The sequence below is a fragment of the Cavia porcellus genome, unplaced genomic scaffold (assembly GCF_034190915.1).
Source record: "Cavia porcellus strain 051 isolate PalLab524CR breed Dunkin Hartley unplaced genomic scaffold, mCavPor4.1 scaffold_1, whole genome shotgun sequence".
NCBI classification, from domain to species: domain Eukaryota; kingdom Metazoa; phylum Chordata; class Mammalia; order Rodentia; family Caviidae; genus Cavia; species Cavia porcellus.
Window position 1 is genome coordinate 98,426,823 of NW_026947484.1, and position 17,485 is coordinate 98,444,307.

The window sequence follows — 17,485 nt, forward strand, 5'->3', positions numbered from 1 at the left end:
GACAGATTGCTGCCCCGAGGGATTTGGACTAGAGGAGATTAGCAAGTCATCAGCAAAAACACAAAAGCGGAAACACACAGAGAAACAGGCACACCATACCTATGAACGGGTGAGTGTCGAGAGAGAAAGTGACTTTCTTGGATCCTCGTGGCTTTTCTATTTTGATTGCATTGAACTGGAGGATGTCCTTAAAATAAATCTTCTTTATGATAGGGTCTCAGTGAGTCACTGTTCCCCATTTGGTTATGAATCTGACTAAACCCTGCCAGCACCTATTGGCAAGAAGGCCAACAGTTCAGTTAGGGAGGCTCAGGGAGTTCTTTGCCTTCATAGGGCACCTAAAGACTCAACAAAGAGAACCACCTACTCACCCAGAGATGGCATCTGAGACCGTAGTCTGTAACCAAAGTGCTGGTCCAAACCGCATCATCTCATACCCAGGTAAAGTAGATTTTCTCTTCTTTTCTCATTTCTGCACCACAGTACCAGATTCATCTTTCCTGAGGCACAGCATTCCCCCACTCACTCCTCTGCTCCAAACCCTCACAGCATTCCCCTAGCCTACAACACTACCCCCTCACTGTAACCATGCAGAGGGAATTGTCCTCGGGGCTGTGCTTACATTGTCTCACTTCCTCAGACTGACCCTGAAGTTAGGACTACCGCCTTTATTTTGTAGCTCTAAAGATTGGGTCATGAATAAATTACCCACAAGCATGGAGCTAGGAATTAGCACCGCAACCTAAGTGCTTGTTTATGCAATGTTTCATTCATTCAAACAGACACTGAGTGACAAAATATGTCTGGAATTCTGTGAAGTACCAGGATCAGAATAACTTATGGATGGGTAAATTTAAGAGTACTATCACAGTATGAAGAGCAGTCAAGGTTAGGTAGGGTGAATGCTGATGCAGTTGGCTGGAGGAACATTTGTAGACCTAGCCTCAGAGTTCCGGGAAGCCCTCCTTCAGGCAATACCAAAGGTCAAATAGGAATGAAAAACCTGCTGATCTACTGGCGACCTTATAGTGGTGGCAAGGGACTGTACCATGCCTTGACTCTCACGCAGACTCTCTTGCACTACAAGACCAGGAGGAGCTGAAGGGGAGCTGGAGGAAGGGGAATAAGGGGAAAGCAGGCCTACTACGAGTAAGATGGTATTACCAAATTATATTTTGTATTTCGACAATCCTTAGCCTTTGTATTTGAAACAGCTCTGATATAATTTGAAATTAAAATTGATTTCCTCACCCAACAGTATCTCTTTTTGCCTCCACACAGAAGTGCAGTTTTAACTTTGGTCTGCTGGCAGTGCTAATTATGTTCCTGCAACATATTCCTGATTGCACAGAATTAAGGCAGGTGTGGAGGTGACAGAATAAAACAAAATACATGATTTATATGACAGACTGATTAGCATGGGGTGCAGGATAAAAACAGCAATCTCCATGTTATATATGGAGATTATAGAAAAGACCTAACAGTCACACTTTTACAGATAAGTCCAATCAAACTGAAAATACTTTTTACCAGTTTTTTCTATTATAAATGTAGTCTGAACACACTGCCGCTCCCTTTTTTACTGTTGTTGGTTCCTTTGTTTGTTTTAGCTTTATCTGGGCTTCCTCCCCACCGCCACCCCCGAGATAGGGTTCCGTGGTGTTGTCCAGTCTGGTCTTGGGCTTGTGTTCCATCCATTTCAGTCTTCCAAGCAGCTGAGACTACACACGCATGCGCGCGCGCACACACACACACACACACACACACACACACACACACACACACACCAGGAGAGCTCACAGGCTTATGATGAACCTTCTCCTTACGGTGCCATTAAATTAGTAGAGAAAATGATTTTGATAAAATATTCAATTTTATATTCAGTTTAGAGGCTGATTCACAATCATCATTTCAATATCAGAGTTAAAGGAGAAGTCATAAACATTTCTACTTTATAAGAGCTTTTTCCAAATGGGGATAAAAATGGAAAATAAATTTTGAATAAGAAGCAAAGTTAGAAAACCTTGGAAAATCAACCACAATAAAAAAATTCAAAAAATAGAATAGATGAATTTTATAATTGATTAAATAGTTGTGAGAACAGTACACACCCATACCTGGAAAGCCTGATTTTGTAGTTTTGCCGATGTCTCCCTTAAAAGGAAAGCTATAGCTATAGTCATGTGCACAGACAAGATGTGATCAAACGGCCTGTCTTTAAATTTTTAAAAAATTTATTACAGCAAAAGTCACATTGCCATTAATCCCTCTCACAATGCTAATCTCCCCTCCTTTTTGAACACATGCATTGCTCTTCCTACTGTCTGAAGTTGTGCTCAAAGCCCTCTTTTGTGTCTTTAGTTGTACTTTTTGTGCTGCCTTGCTCTCCTAAACTAATTCAAAACATTTACAACTGTCTCTATCTAGCAAAAACACCACAGTGTCCACACTCATCTTGACTGGGTCTGACGCCTCCTCCACAGTCAAAATGACCATGAAAAGTAGAGAGGCCTTGCACTGATCCAGAGCATGGAGGCACCCAGGACAGCACAATTAAAAACACACACGAGGACTTCCAGAGCTCTTCAGGAAGTGAGGAGCTAAAAGAGTGTGCTCAAAGAGAGGAGGAGTATTTTGAGGGGGGTGTGGGATAACAGTAATGTGTCTTTCACCGTAACACTTTTAAAATTTAAGCACCTATTATGTTTTGTAGTAGTTGTTGTCGGTTTTTATTGTAATCATGATGCATACACTGCAGCTAGGTGTTCACCCCCACTGCCTTTTCTGCGAGGTGCCCCTTTCCCACCCTCATTCCCAGCTCTCCCAAACTAAGAGCCCCCTCCCAAACTTGTGAGCTCCGGAGAGATGAGGTCATAGCCCTTGCTACAAAGCCTTGCACAGGCACCAGTACCAACAGAATAAAGCTGACAACTTCTAGAGCTGACAGCTACTCTGCATAATCTCATTCCTGCCACAACTTTCAATTCCTCTTCAACCAAGGTGCTACCTCCACCTGGGGTCTCTTGCACCACGTGTGTACCCAGAACCAACTCCACCTCTGTGCCTTTGTGTGAAGCTCTTCCTTTCCTGGGGTGTGGCCTCCCCACATCACCTGCCTCTGCACACCCACTCAGCCTGCCACATGGAGCCTAATCAATATTTCACTTACCCATAGCCTTTGCTGAGACCTGTTTTTTCTAGAAAACGTGATAATTAAATTAGGTTTCCCAAGCCCTTCATATTCATATGTATCACAGCACTTACCATGAAAATCATAATTATCTTCATTCTTATTATAGACCTAACACATAGATTCTTAGTGGCAAGAACCATGTTTGACTATAAGTTCTTTTCTTCTTTGGCCCATTAAGTATCATTAAATACCACACACAAAAGGGTATGAAACAATGCATGACTGCATTGAAAGTAGTCTCTCTCCTAGTCTGGTACGATGACACAACCCTGTGATCTCAGGTACTAGGGACGCTGAGACAGGAGGATCACAGATTCCAGGCCAGTGAGACCTAATCTCAAAAAGAAAACAGAAAGAAAAACAAGAGACTAGAATACAAAGAAGACAAGGCTCTTCTAAAGCACCAAGTAAAAACACCAGTTTCCAGAAAATCCAAAAACTATAAAATAAGCTCCCTGCAACTCTCTGATAAGATAAGCTGTACTGTCAGTCAGTTGGTCAGTCTTAAAACACAGCTGCACTTCTCTGTAAGTACAGATGCCAAAAGAAAGCAGGCATGAGAAATCTGTGCCTTAGAAAATGTATACGAATAAGTGTAAATGACAGTCTAAAGAGAGTAAGTGTAGATCGAAGGGTTTCTTGTCCCCCAAAACGCCACCCTTCCCAACTTTGCACATCAAAAATTCACTTATTCCCCTAAACAACACAGCTCTTTTCTCCACTGTCAAACTGTACATGCCAGACATACCCAGCCTATCCAACAATAGGGAGATAGTTACTTCACGCCAACATGAAGGCCTTATAGCCGCATGGGAAAACGTTTGCTTAAAATTTTGATACAAAAATAAAAAGATTAGCTAAAGCATGATTTTCATCATATATATTTTAAGTTATATTTGCTTCAAACAATGGATGGAATTGGAATAAAATACAGCAGTTCTGGTGTGAGGATGGAAGGTTGGATGCTCATATTTTCATCCTCAATCTTTCAAGTATTTTCCAGGCTTCCTACAAAGAATAAAGAATAAATAAAGTAAGAATGCATTCGGGCCTTTGTTGGCATCCTCTTCCCACCAATTTGCATCACCTTCGTGAATTATCACACTCTCTCCTGGTTCAGGGTTCTTATCTGTAAATGGAGATGATAGTTATTAACTCATTTGAAATACTTAGCACAGTAACGTAAGTCCTGCATCTAGCAAACCTTGATAAATGTCATCCTGTATCTTCGCATGTGGAAGAAGCCAGGTACACTCTGGAGTTTGAGCAGCCTAGTGGGATAGCAGGGCAAGGCACAAATAACAAATGTTGCCCCTCCAAGTTTCCGAGGACTGCCCAGGGCTGGAAACCAGGTGAGTTAACGGTTCCCTGTCACACAGGCTCAGTATCTCCTTAGCTCAGCACAGCTGCCAGGAGAGGAAGGAAGAAAGGAGCATTTTTCAACTTTATTCTCCATTGCCTTTGTCTGCTTTCACCCTCCCTTTCATGTGTATTTTGTCTTCCCTGCCAATTTTGGGCTTAATTGGTAGAGTGCAAAGAAGCTGGAGTAAAACAAAGCTCAGCAGAATATAAAAAACACAAAAAAGTGAAGGCATGAATGGCAGTCTCATGCTAACTGTAATCAGAGAAGCAGGTTGTTGTGGGACTGTAACATACATGACCTCCTAGTGAAGTGGACTAATGTTTCATTTACTGCTCCAATTTTCTCACGGCAGGGATAATTTACCTGTGTGATGATTACACTCTGCCTCCAGGGTCTCAGAAACTCTTGCCTATCATTGTTATCTGGAATTTGGGAAATCTGTCTGCATTCAGACCAAGTACTGATGATAACTGGGGAGGCAAGGCAATCTTCTTTTTCCTCTAAGACTGTTGCAGACTTGAATTCAATCTGTTAAAGTCAACAGGCAGATTTGTGCAGGTAGTCTAATCAGAGATATTCAGATAGTAGGCACAGGTTCCATTTGCATTCTAGGTTAAAAGAAAAAAATCAATGTTCACACACAGGAAGAAAACTGAACACTTATTGTGAAGCCACCAACTACTGCACTGCCATACACAGAAACCCAATAGAGGGGTTATAGGTCTGTGCAAACTGCCGCCTCATAGAGAAGAATGCTGAGAAGGGACAGGCAGACGTCTCACTCTCGCATTACAAGTTCAAAATGCAACCCAACCCTGTGCAGATGATGTTCACCACTCACTGACAGCCCGTGTGAAAAAGGCTGGCTTGGAGGCTGCATTTGCAAGAGAAACTGCTACCCTTTTAGCTGAGAGAGTGAAAAACAATAGGATCCTCTAAATGAACTCACCTACTCAGCTCCTGTATTCCAGCTGGCACAGCTGTGTCAAATTGCGCATTGCATGAAGTTCATTTCCAGGGGTCCTGACCCCGGCTCTCTCGCTGTGGGGCCTGGGAAGGAGAGGCCTGGCGGACCTCAGTCAGCAACACTTGCCTTACCTCGTGATTCCTGCCAGAGAATCAGAAAGAGGCAACAGAAAATACAAAGGTACATCCAAAGTCCAAATCTCCTTTCTCCAGGCAGCCAGGCTTTAAGTCCTTCTGAGAAGCCAAATTAAACTACTGATACTAAAATAGAGCTAAGGATGAAGAATTCTTTAATAACTGTTATACTTTGTTTAAACAGAAAACTAATATTTATTAAACAACAACCATGTGACAGGCACTCTACTGAATACTTTCTTAGACTTCATTCATTCTGCAAATATTTAATGCAGAGCCACTAAGCCAAAAAGCCAAAATAAAAATATAATTAAAAATCAGGATATATGGGTGACAGAATAGATTCCTTGGTGCAAGGGAACCTTATATGACTCAAAGGCAAATTTTGCTTCTATCTCATTCACCCCAAAATTTTAATTAACTGAGAGTTAATTGATATCAACATTATCATCATCATCCCCATTTTAAAGCAAGGTTTTAAAAACTGAAGAAAAATTCCCTCAATCACACAAATAGAAATTAGCAAAATCCATAACTCAAGAGACTATCAAGTCAGTGCTTTCATGGCTTTATAACATACCATCATTTGTAGTTAAAAAAATACTTTCTTCCTGGCACAGGCTTACTCAACAGGGAGTCTAGATCAAAATGGAGACAACAGGAACACCTAATACTATTGTAGAAATCCAAGGAAAAGAAAAAGCCTTTTTATTAAGAATCTGAAGCACCCAAACTAGTTAGTGCTACTTGTAGCTGTGCCAAGTCCTCTTGGCCCGAGACTTAGTTTTTATGCTGAATTAAAAATAATTAGTAGCATTCACACTACACAAAGCAGAATCAGAGCTAAGGACTGTCTTTTCTTTCCGGGGAAAGTTCAAGGAAGACAAGCAGCGTGGAAGGATGGAGAGAGCATAGCATCCACACCAAGCCAACTGGAGTCTGAATCCTGAGCCCACTCCCAGGTAGTCATGCAGCTTTGGGCCTGCTAAGTTCAGTGCCCACACCTTGGAAGGGTGACAGTAAGTCCCATTTTGTGGGATTGGCAAAATACATGTGAAGCACTGAGCAGTGCATCCCGGGACATGGTGAGAACTCACAGTGAGAACTTGCCTTTTGCTACTGGTCCTCCTGAGCATCTGGGAATTGACACGCAGTGGGAGAGCAATGTTGCAGCATGTTCCACAGAGTTACCTACCCAAACTTGCTGTGAGCAGTACAATGTCTTCCTCTTGAGGCAATACACACCCTCTTGCTACTGAGCAGTCACTCACTATGCATTTCTAGGGTCATCTATAAAAGCTGAAAAGAAAATCCTCAAAAGTCACCGAGAAGTTGCTCTTTATGGAGTGCAATTCCCTGACCCAAATCAGCTCTGCCTTTGAATCAGTTTATGTTACCAGTTATTTAGCAGATTGATTGCTGCTATGGCAACTGCACATCCCTCTGCACAGACACAGGCATAAGTCCTTGATAGGATCCTGGCTTAGTCTCTCTGGCTGCATTCAGTACATGCCAAAAATTGGATAATATTGGGTAAATTAATTGCTTTCTGCATTATAGGCACTGGAGCTGCACCGTGGCACAAAGAGCAAATGAAGCATGGTGTGCAAAGTGAGGACTTGCTTTTTGCCTAGCAGCCCAGAAGGAGAGAAAACAGCGCTCTGGCCCCAGCCCTGTGCTCTGTTCACACTGCTCACCTCTGATTTTCACAGTTTTGGCAAATATCAACTTAGGATGTGTCCAGAGACTGCAAATACCCCTAGTCAGTGACTTGGAATCTTTTAGGAAAGACTTGCACAGGGGTAGGAAAATCTAAGCTTTTGTTGTATCAGATAGAATTGAGTACAGACTGTAATACTCAACAGCTGCATGACATGAGGTGCCTCCTTTAATCTCTAATCCCTCAGTTTCTGCACCTATAACACAGGATTGCTGTGAAGATGGTATAAAACCTCAACACTGGTGTGAGGTGGAAACTGGTAACTAGTAAATCCATTTTTTATCTTTCCTCTTCTTTAATTTCCTTTAATTCTTTATCTCCCCCTACACCCTTAACAAGGGTGATTATGAGGCTCATTAATTAGAATCTAGTTTTATGCTTTCTTCTAAATATCTCCAATTCAGTACCTTGAGACTCTATGAACTCCAAGTGCATCAAATTTTTTACATGATACAAGTCAGTGTTTGGAACTGGTTTCAGACTGGGAAGACAGGCTAGAGCCTACAAGAGAGTTTTGCTCTGTCCTGTTATTTCATGCTTGATCAAACATCTTTAAAATGACACTCATTTGTCATGAAAAAGAACATTAGTGCATGAATATAAAAGTGGCACCAATCTCAAAGAGCCCCTTACCTCCTTATTTTGCAAGTGATTGAACACTGTGATCTTTGCTGAGGAAGCCACATTATTAGCAGCCATGCTATTTCTGTATCCGGAGATGCCTGCAGCACTTAAGGAAATTCTCCTAAACCATATGTTGTTTTTATGTTTTAACCACTCTGTATGTATATATGATTTGCATAAATATAAAAATAAATAGCTGTCCTGTATTTCTCAGAAGACTATAAACTTCAAAGAAAAAGGTAGGAAGCTTCCTGTCTGTGAGCCTAATGGTACAGTGGTTGGTCTCGAGTGAAAAGTCAGCAATGTTGGAAGCCCAGGCTGACTTCCTGGGATTTAATAGCTAATGATTTATGATGTAAATAGCCTCACTCAATGTACTTTCTAAAATGAGGAGTGAGAAAGAGTGGCATGATCAGACCTTAGACCAGAAGCACCACCACGCCATAAACCAATATTGATTCCATTAGCTTACTCTAAAGATTCCAGAATTCAAAGTCAGTTTTCAGTTATTAAACAGTCTCTACAAATTAGTGCTTTGACCACAAGTACAACCAGAGGCAACCAGTGACCTTGGAGAAGGACATGGTTTTAAAATCAGAGACTTGGGTTCTGGATTCTAACCTTTCTAATTCTCAGTTTCACCTTCTTTATGTATTCATCTTTTTAAAATTTTATTTGCAGTGCAAAAGATTAAATTCAGGGCCCCACACATGCCAGTTAAACAGTCTAATAAGCTACATCTCTAGTACTTGATCGTATTTATTAGTGATTATATTTCGTGACTTGCATGGTTGTACAACTGTGCCACTGGATACATAACCTCCTCACTAAGAGCAAAGAGATAATGACTTTTATCTCTCTAAGCCCAGTTTCCTCACCTGAGTAATCTGAGTTAATCATTGAGTTAATCACTAAATTAATCATCACCTGAGTTAATCATTGTCCCTACCTCAAGGGTTGTGCAGAAGAGTTTGGATTATCTATATAAAGTTCTGCATAACACAGTACCTGACATATATAAGAGCTCAATAAAGATAGACCATGTAGCTTCATAGTAATAGTCAATGTTATGATGAGTATAAAGAGTCTACCCCTTAGCAGCTTCAGAAAGACAATGGAAATGCATGTTGTATGAAAATTCTAGACTGTTGCAAACTGATTTGGAGTCATAAAGTTGGATAGGCACTGCCTTTGAACACAGTGGCCACCTCTGAGGCCAGTAAGAGAGTGCTACAAGAGTTAAGGCAGACTCCTAGCTGGGTCAGGTGGCTGGTCACGCTTTTCTGTTTTGTTTCTTCTAAGATGTACCCACACCCCTTTGGCAGTGTTATCCTAGAAACAAGATGTTACATCCACGCTGCAAGACCTTGGGCACTATCTGTCCTCACCCCCACCAAACTGTCTGCCATCTTCAGCACCAAACAAATCCTTGTGGACAAAAATGGCCCTTCAGTTTCCTGAGTCACATAAGCTGAAAAAACTGTTACAGTGCCATTCCCAAAATAAAATAGAAACGTGGCCACTGGTATGAAATATTTACAGTTGTGACATCAAAAAAAAAAGAAAGAAAAAAAAAGAGCCTTACTTGACCTGGTGGGCAGGGGAAATCATGTAGGCTCACAGACCTGTAAAGAACTTGGCCCGAAAGTGGCTGTGCCTTCTAAGATCCCTGTGTGTATCTGTTGCCCAAGCTGAAGATTCAGGAGTCATCTGTAGCTGCTTCCTTCCTATATTCAATCCTTAACGGGGCTTCACCTTTTCATGTCTGACATATTCCCTGAATCATGCCCTTCTTGCCAGCTAGACACTCCTCTCTAGATCAAACTCTCATGCATTTGCCAGCCATAACCATCCCACTCATACTGTCCTCCATACTATATCTCCCTTTTTCCCATTCCCATATATCTGCAATAGCATGACTTTGAAGGCCCTTCAAGCATAATCCCCTACCTACATTTCCAGATTGAAACATTCCAGTGGGTTTTTGGCTGTCAGGTAGCTCTAGCTGCCTAGGACCTGAGATGACTGAAGGAAGAGGAATATTGCCTTGTGAGGTGTATGGGCCAGACAGAGGAGGTCCAGGTCTGGGCTGATGAGTTTACCTATCAAAGACCCACTCCAGGCGAGGCCCTGTGCTATTTCTAAATACAGTCGGTTCCCAATCAGAAAGGTTTTTAAGATGTCAGTGTGTTATAAGATACACAAAGCAAAACATATACGCTATACAACTCCCTGCCTTCAAACTAAACCTGGGCTAAGCACTGTTAAAGACTGAGCTGATATTCTGCCAATATGCTAATGTGCACTAATATAGTGGCTCTCTACACCTGGTTCTTTCTGATTTATTAACTATATGGCTAGTAAATATTTTGAATAATATCTCAGTTATACTTAGAATATTACTGCTTTACATAGATGTGTAATCACAGTTTCATATGACATGCACTATTATCTATGTTTTAGAGATCCAGAAACAAGGCTCACGAAGTTCAGTAACCCACCCAAATTGCACAGAGCCAGAATGAAAAATTGCATCTACCTTTGCAGAGTCTGGTTCTTCCCTCTCCTCACACTGCCACTTCACTGCTTTAGTGTTTTTTTCTTTCAGCTCAAGGATCTCGAACAGTGCCTGCCATCTAGTAGGCATTCATTGAGTATCTGATGAATTAAGGTACAAATGGTCATGCCAGCAAACATTTTAAACTTTTCCAAGAGTTGATGTATTCTAAGGAACAAAATATGGGAGGCCTATCACCTTGTTTTTAACCAAAAGACGTCTTTTAATAAGAACTGCTTACCTCATCAAAATTTAAGGTGTTCATTATAATAGCTGCCAGTTCCTGAGTGACTCTCACATACGAAGCTTTATGTTAATTAGCTCCCATTCTCCCACAAATGCCCTTGTTTGAACTAAGCTCCTGCACTGGGCCTCCGTGAGAGTCAACTATATGTTTTCTCCTTTTCAGATGAACAATCACAGACTTAGAAGGGCTGTGTATGAAAAATGTTCTAGAGCTGGGAGATGGCAGAGCAGAGGGCCTGCCTTTTCACTATGCACAAAACTCCAATTCCACACACCATTTCCAGGAATGACTATACAGAGCAGGAAATGGGACTCCATACTACCTGAAAGTCTCCAGACAAAAGGTGCTATATCACCATTAAGTAGCATTGTCAGTAATGGATTACTGTGGTTTCCATCTTCCAGGCCCGATGGGAGGGTTGGCCATGGGCGCAGGACCATCTCCTGCTAGAATCTTATTAGTGCTTCCTCTGCACAAATAAGAACCGGTATATTGTGTTAAATTGACTGACACAAACAACATGCTTTGTCCAGAAATAGAAAATGCAATTTTCTTTAGCAAAATAGAACATAGGAAGTGGTGGGGGTTAAAATGTCATGCACGGAACAAAGGTTTGGCAGAAGAGAAAGGTTAGAATCAATCACCCTACAGGGAAAGGAAAAGTCTACAGTAATTACCCACCCAAAGTCACACAATTAGAATTAGAAGTCATTACTATTCAAAAAAAAAAAATATATATATATATATATGTATATATATATATATATTGTAAAAGGAGAGAAAGAAAATTCTCACCCCATAATGTTACTGTTTTAGTTTTCACAAAACATTTGGAAAGATCATAGATATACTACTGAAAATAAATAAAAGAACCACTTCAACATTCTTACTTCCAGTGGTAGGAAATGACCTTTTCATACAAGAATCAGGTAAAGAAAACCAAAATTGCTCTCTTGAAAGAACTTCACCAGTACATTACTACGCCAGCTTGTGTTAAAATTACAGTAGACCACTGTTTTTGAACTAAACTCCTGCCCTGGGCACCAACAGGCAGGGCTAAAAATCAAAATAGAGTCACTCACACTGAAGTTCCACATCACCAGCCTGAAACTAAGCTGTTTATCTGACTTTCCAAGAAATCAGGATTAGAGAGATAGCAGCCAAATTCGCCAAACAGGCCCATTTCAATTGACACGATAAAGTCCTTCTGCAGTAACCCTAATACACACACACAAAAGTGACCTGAAGTTAGCTAATCAATTATGTTTCTGTTGCATGCCCTGCTTTACAGGGGAGTTTTGAAATAATTGCTTTTTTGTATTTTTATATTGTTGTCTGTTCCCTTCAGTCATTTGCTGTCCATAAAATGAAACTCTTGTGCTCAGCTCAATGGCACACTCATTCTAGTTTATGAAATGAAGCATAGCTTGATTCTAGAACCAAAAGTAAAGCCAAAGACAACTTTTAAATTAAATTTTTGTAACTTTTTGTCCTTTGAAACTTGTATGCTACAAAGGATAGAAGTACAAAAGGGAGGTGTACCCACCACTTGTCTGTTCTGGTTGATAACCTCTTCTTTACGGCTCCAAAGCCTCAATCATGGCCCCCTCCACATATGGGGATTATTTGCGCTCCTTTGAATGGTTTGCAAGTTTTTCTCTACTTAAGATTATAAATGTTTTTAGGTCCTAGCACTGATGCTTTTTATTCCTATTCTATTTGATAGAACTGTGGGGCAGGCGGCTGAAAAGATAAAAAGTATGAAATATAAATGACCTTTATTTTAAGAATGCGGGGAGAGACCCCCGAGCCCCTGGGGTGCGGCATCTCCCCCAAGGGTAGGGGATCTCTCTGTGGGACAAGTGGACTGGAAGCATACCTGTAGTTTAGGTTGGAAGTGGTGCCTGAGGGGCATTAGGGATGTGCAGGTATCTCATTGGTATTCATTTCGCGCCAGAGGCAAATTCCTAGGGGTGGGGAAGATAGGGACACAGGTAAATTCCTAGGGGTGGGGGAGATGGAGCCCCTTGGTTCCACCTGAGGCTTTACCAGCTACAGTGTCCTGTCTGGGCCAAAATCCTTTCACTATTATTTTTATTTCCAGGACACTATTCCCTCCACCTAAGATGAAGATGTCAAGAAGAATCATAGAACAAAGACAGCAAAGTACTGGCTTTTGGGAGCAAATGCAGAGATACAAAACTAAAGAAAAAAATCAAGAAATACAGATGGCCAAGGAGCAACCAAGAAAAGTACAAACCACATGATCTGAGAAGGTAACCTGCACTCTGTCCCTTTAGCCAAGTGCAGAGGAAGACCAAAGGGTGTACAGTGACTGTACCCTGTTTTATGTTCAGTGGGAAGCTGTATAGAAGAAAAGACTTCACACCACAGTAAAAAAAGTCAGCAGTAAAGAATGGCTTTTTCTGTTTGTTTGTTTGTTTTTATATAATGCATGATGATAAATAGGAGGATTAAATCAGAAAGGTGAAATCATTAAAAAAAAAGAACATGTGAAACGGCATTCAGTCTTGATTTTGTTACTTGAAATTTTAGGTGAAAAGCCTTGGCTCTAGGGGCTCAACAGACTAGGATTGGTCACCATCTCAAAATGTAAACCGAGGAGACTAACAAAGTGGTGGAGGGTAGGAAAAGAGCTTTAATCACTGGGCCTTTTTAGAGGGCAGATGAAGAAGTTCAAAATGTGTTTTGGAAGGGCTGGCAGAAACTTTGAAGTTTCACAGAAAGGGGGCAGAAAAAGGCTAGCACCGGGGTCTGCAGAGCCGGCAGGAAGCTGAAATTGGCCTGGCGATCATTATCTCAGGCCTGGTGAGGAGAGGTGACTCTGGGAATTCCACATGGCTTGAGGGAATACTCCTTCCCCATGGGAAGGCTGCTTGTGCTTCAGGTTGCAGCCTCAGTTCTGCATGGTATCATTGCTCCTGTTTGGGGGTGATCTCCCCGTGGTGTCTGTCTACAAACCTTTGGAATCCAAGGTGACTGTACACTTACAGCACTGACTGGACAATTTTAGGTGCTTTTTCAGAGGGTCTGAAACAGAATATGCTATAAACAATTCGATTTCACTGCAAATCCCCCAAAACACCTTAGTTATCCTTATCTTTGCGTACTGAGTCTTGCAATGGGACTTTAGGGCAAATGTGAATTTAGGGCAAATAAACCTTGCATTACCAGTTTTTAGGTAGAAACCCCTTGAGTTATTAACATGCCTGTGTGAAGAACTGAGCAGAGATCTTGTCCAAAGTTTTAAGGTAATAAAGGAGGCAGACATAAAATGAAGGCAGAGATGCCAAGGTTTATTCTGCTTTCAACTACTTCCTGAGCATCTACAGGCCCAGCCTCTAAGTCCTTATTATAAGTTGACCTGGAACCAGGAAGATGGGAGTAAGGAAATAAAATGATTCAAGGTTCAATTCAGTCAAATGTTCACGATGATTAGTAGCAGTGATTCCCCATATCTGCAGCCTGCTGCTTGCTGAGTAAACTCTGAAATGTCGCTTCTGTTAAAAGAGATTTGGATTCTTGTCACTTTCAGCTCTTGTTCCCAATTTCTTTTTATCTTAAGCAAGTTATATGACACCTGAGTATTAACTGTCCTCAGGAATCCCTTTCCCTTACTTAATAAAAACAACATGAAATGAGAAATAAAGACTATAAGATGTCTTGAATTCCTAGAAAAATGAGTCAATAAAAACTTTATGGGTTTTAGTAGGAAGAAAGAAGTCTCACCATAGAAGTGGGACGAACATTAGGAAATCGGAGTTTGTTTATAGAGAGCAAAAGCTGCCCTCTCAGCGCTTCGGCATGATCATCTGTGCAATGGAGGTGCTTGGCTGAGCAACTACACTTCAATCTCTTTCTTTTCAATAGTTATAACATTTATGAATTAAATAAGAGGTGGCATTTAAATCTCGGTCCCTTTTGTCACTAAGTTACCATATCTGACACCCACAATTTAAAGGAGAAAAGTCTGACTCATCTTCCAGGTCCTGGTCTGCTGGCTCCAAAGAAGCAACAGCATGGCAAAGGGCCTGAAGGAGTGCTTGGGTTATAAAAGCCAGGAAGCAGAGCTCGAAAGCAGGCAGGGAGGGAGATGGACCCTTTGAGGCTGCCCCATGGTCTCTCCTTTCCAATCATGCTCCCCCTCTCAGCCACACAGATAGCTAGCAACTCACTGGTGGAGCAGTAGGCTCCCATGATTAAATCTCCTCCCAAACGCTGGGCTATGATTGCATGAGGCTTTCTGGGGACATCTAGACATAAACAACAACAGATCAGAATTCAAAGGTGCGAGATTTTAGTGACCTGCTTAGGGTGTTTTATAGAGTCACTTTCTCTTCGGAATTACTATATGCACTGGAGATAAATTTCATATTCAGGAACAAAACCATTCTGCCTATTTTTTAGCATCCCACTCTTTATCCTGGCATCCCAGCGTGATTGCTGGATATTAAAAGCACAGATAGAGAAGGTCCATGGCAGGCTCTTAGACTGGCCTCTCTATTCAGTGGACCCAGAAATATTCTGGTATCTGAATAAGCTGATTCTCTCCTTCATCCTCAGGACAGATCTCTTTGGTAGGCCAATAAAAGGATAAGGCAAAGGCACTGCTCAGCAAGGGACTCCTGCAGAAGGGAGAAATGAAAGGCAAAGATCTTCCTTCACAGGTCAAATCTGACTGACTAACACAGATAGAGCTAAGCTGGGAGAGAAAAGACAGACTCGCTAGCAGTCCAAACTAAGAAAGAAACTATTTTAAATTCCTTTCACTAAAAACTGTGTAATATATTTGTGGTTTGTTATCAAAGCTTTCAGGAATTCTCTGGTTTTTCTTTATGGATAATATTATCATTACTGAAAGTCTTTTTTTTTCCTTGCAGAAAAATGATTCCCTCATTAGCTGGAATATTCTTGCTCTTGTGAAAACCTGCTGTCACCCCATAAGTGTTCCACCTGAGCCCCAGGGGCAACCTAAAACAAACAGCTTCTTTTTCTGTTTGTGGTCCAAGAACTTCAGATCCTATTCCATGAGCTCTGCAGTTGCTTGAAAAGTCTCCTGTTTCCCTGGAGCTTCAGAGCTGTTCTAGAAAGTATCCTGGGAACTGTCAATCAGCACACAGTTTGCTCGTGAAAGCACAGCTTCTTGTCTAGAATTGGCTTTACTCCTGGTAGTCCTGATCAAAATGGGACTATCAATGCCTAAGTGGCCAACTAATGTGAATGCTTACTCACTGTAGGCTTATTCAGTACCAGGGACACACTCATACTCAAGGAGTTAACACAGAACAGGAACTGCACCCAGACGCCAAAATGTCAATAGAAAAAGAGGCAAGTCAGCTGACAACAGTGAGGAGAAGGGCTGGAGAGACAGAGTTAGAGGCCTGATTCTCAGAGGAGGCTATGCTTTCAAGAGAGGGTGAGGAATGACCTGGAGATTTTCTCGAAAGTCAAGGGTGGGAGAAACCTCCTTGTGAGTCTCGTGAAACAAAGAATTTAGGGAAAGACCAGCCTTCCCTGCAGAACAGTCTGGGGAAAGGCTATCCTGATAAAGATAAAGGTTTAAATTTTATCTAATAGCATTTCATTGGTAAGTTCAGAAATATTTTTGGCACACAATGGAAAGGATTCAAAGGAGAATAAATATGTTTTAAAATCAGCAGTAAGCAATTCAAAGGCACTAAAAGAATTTGGACTTTCAGAGAGGATGGATGTTTTGATAAGAATGGAAGGCATGGCTTATTGAAAGCAACTGGCCTCAAAGCTTCAGCCAGCCTGCCTTTGGTCCATGAGCTATACTTTCCAGGGGAGAAGAGAGAAAAAACATAGCTGGCAAGTAGATACAGGACTTATATTAGTCGGGACACCAAAGACATCAGTGATAAATGACCTCATTTTTAGATAAATAAAATTCTGATTGGAGTCAGGGCAGGTGCTCCCGCACATATATACATAAAACCCACGTCTCTGTTTCAACTGAGTCTGAGCCAGGGTGGCCTGTGAAGTGGGGGTTGGCCCATGGAAGCACTTTCTTGCTGAGAGGTACAAAACAGTTATTACTGAATTTTTGATACTGACGAAATTTTGTATTTATGAAACTCTCAGCATGTTGCAGTAAAATGGGTAATAATTGCAAGTCAGGAGACTAATTTTTGGTCCCTACACTCCTATTTACCCTGGAGAGAAAAAAGACATACATCTAGCGCTTGCACTCCTTATCTGACCTCTCCTCCATGCCCTGGCTTCTACTCCCAACCCGCTTCAGTGAAGGTCACCAAGACTCTGTCTTGTCACAGCTGCCACCCAAAGGATACCTTTAGTCTTAACACAATTCTCTCTCCTCCACTGGTGTCCCATGAGCCAAGCTGTCCTGCTTTTCTTCCACTGACCCCAGCCCCCAACACTGAATGTACCAATCCAGGACCTATCATTCACTCATTTTTATACCTCTGAATATGACCATCATGTAGATAACTGAATAAAATGCCAAGCTTTTATATCCTCATGGCTTCAAATGTAAAGTTTAGACTTCATAATCTAAAATATATACTTGCAAGGATGGGAATTTAGCTCAGCGGCATAAGCACCTGCCTTGCAAGCGTACAGTTGTGAGTTTGATCCCCAGTACCAATAAAACAAAAAGACAGCATAAAATATATACT

General features: G+C 41.4%; 1 long non-coding RNA gene across 1 annotated transcript in view; it reads right to left on the reverse strand.

Moving 5' to 3' along the window:
* Positions 1-4,058: 4,058 nt before the first annotated feature.
* LOC134471770 (uncharacterized) overlaps positions 4,059-17,485 on the reverse strand; it is a 115,031-nt gene continuing 101,604 nt past the window's right edge. The window contains exons 3-4 of the long non-coding RNA XR_010041403.1: positions 5,506-5,664; positions 4,059-5,164 (exon numbers count right to left, since the gene is read on the reverse strand). This is a non-coding gene — a long non-coding RNA (uncharacterized LOC134471770). The remainder of the gene's footprint in view (positions 5,165-5,505; positions 5,665-17,485) is intronic.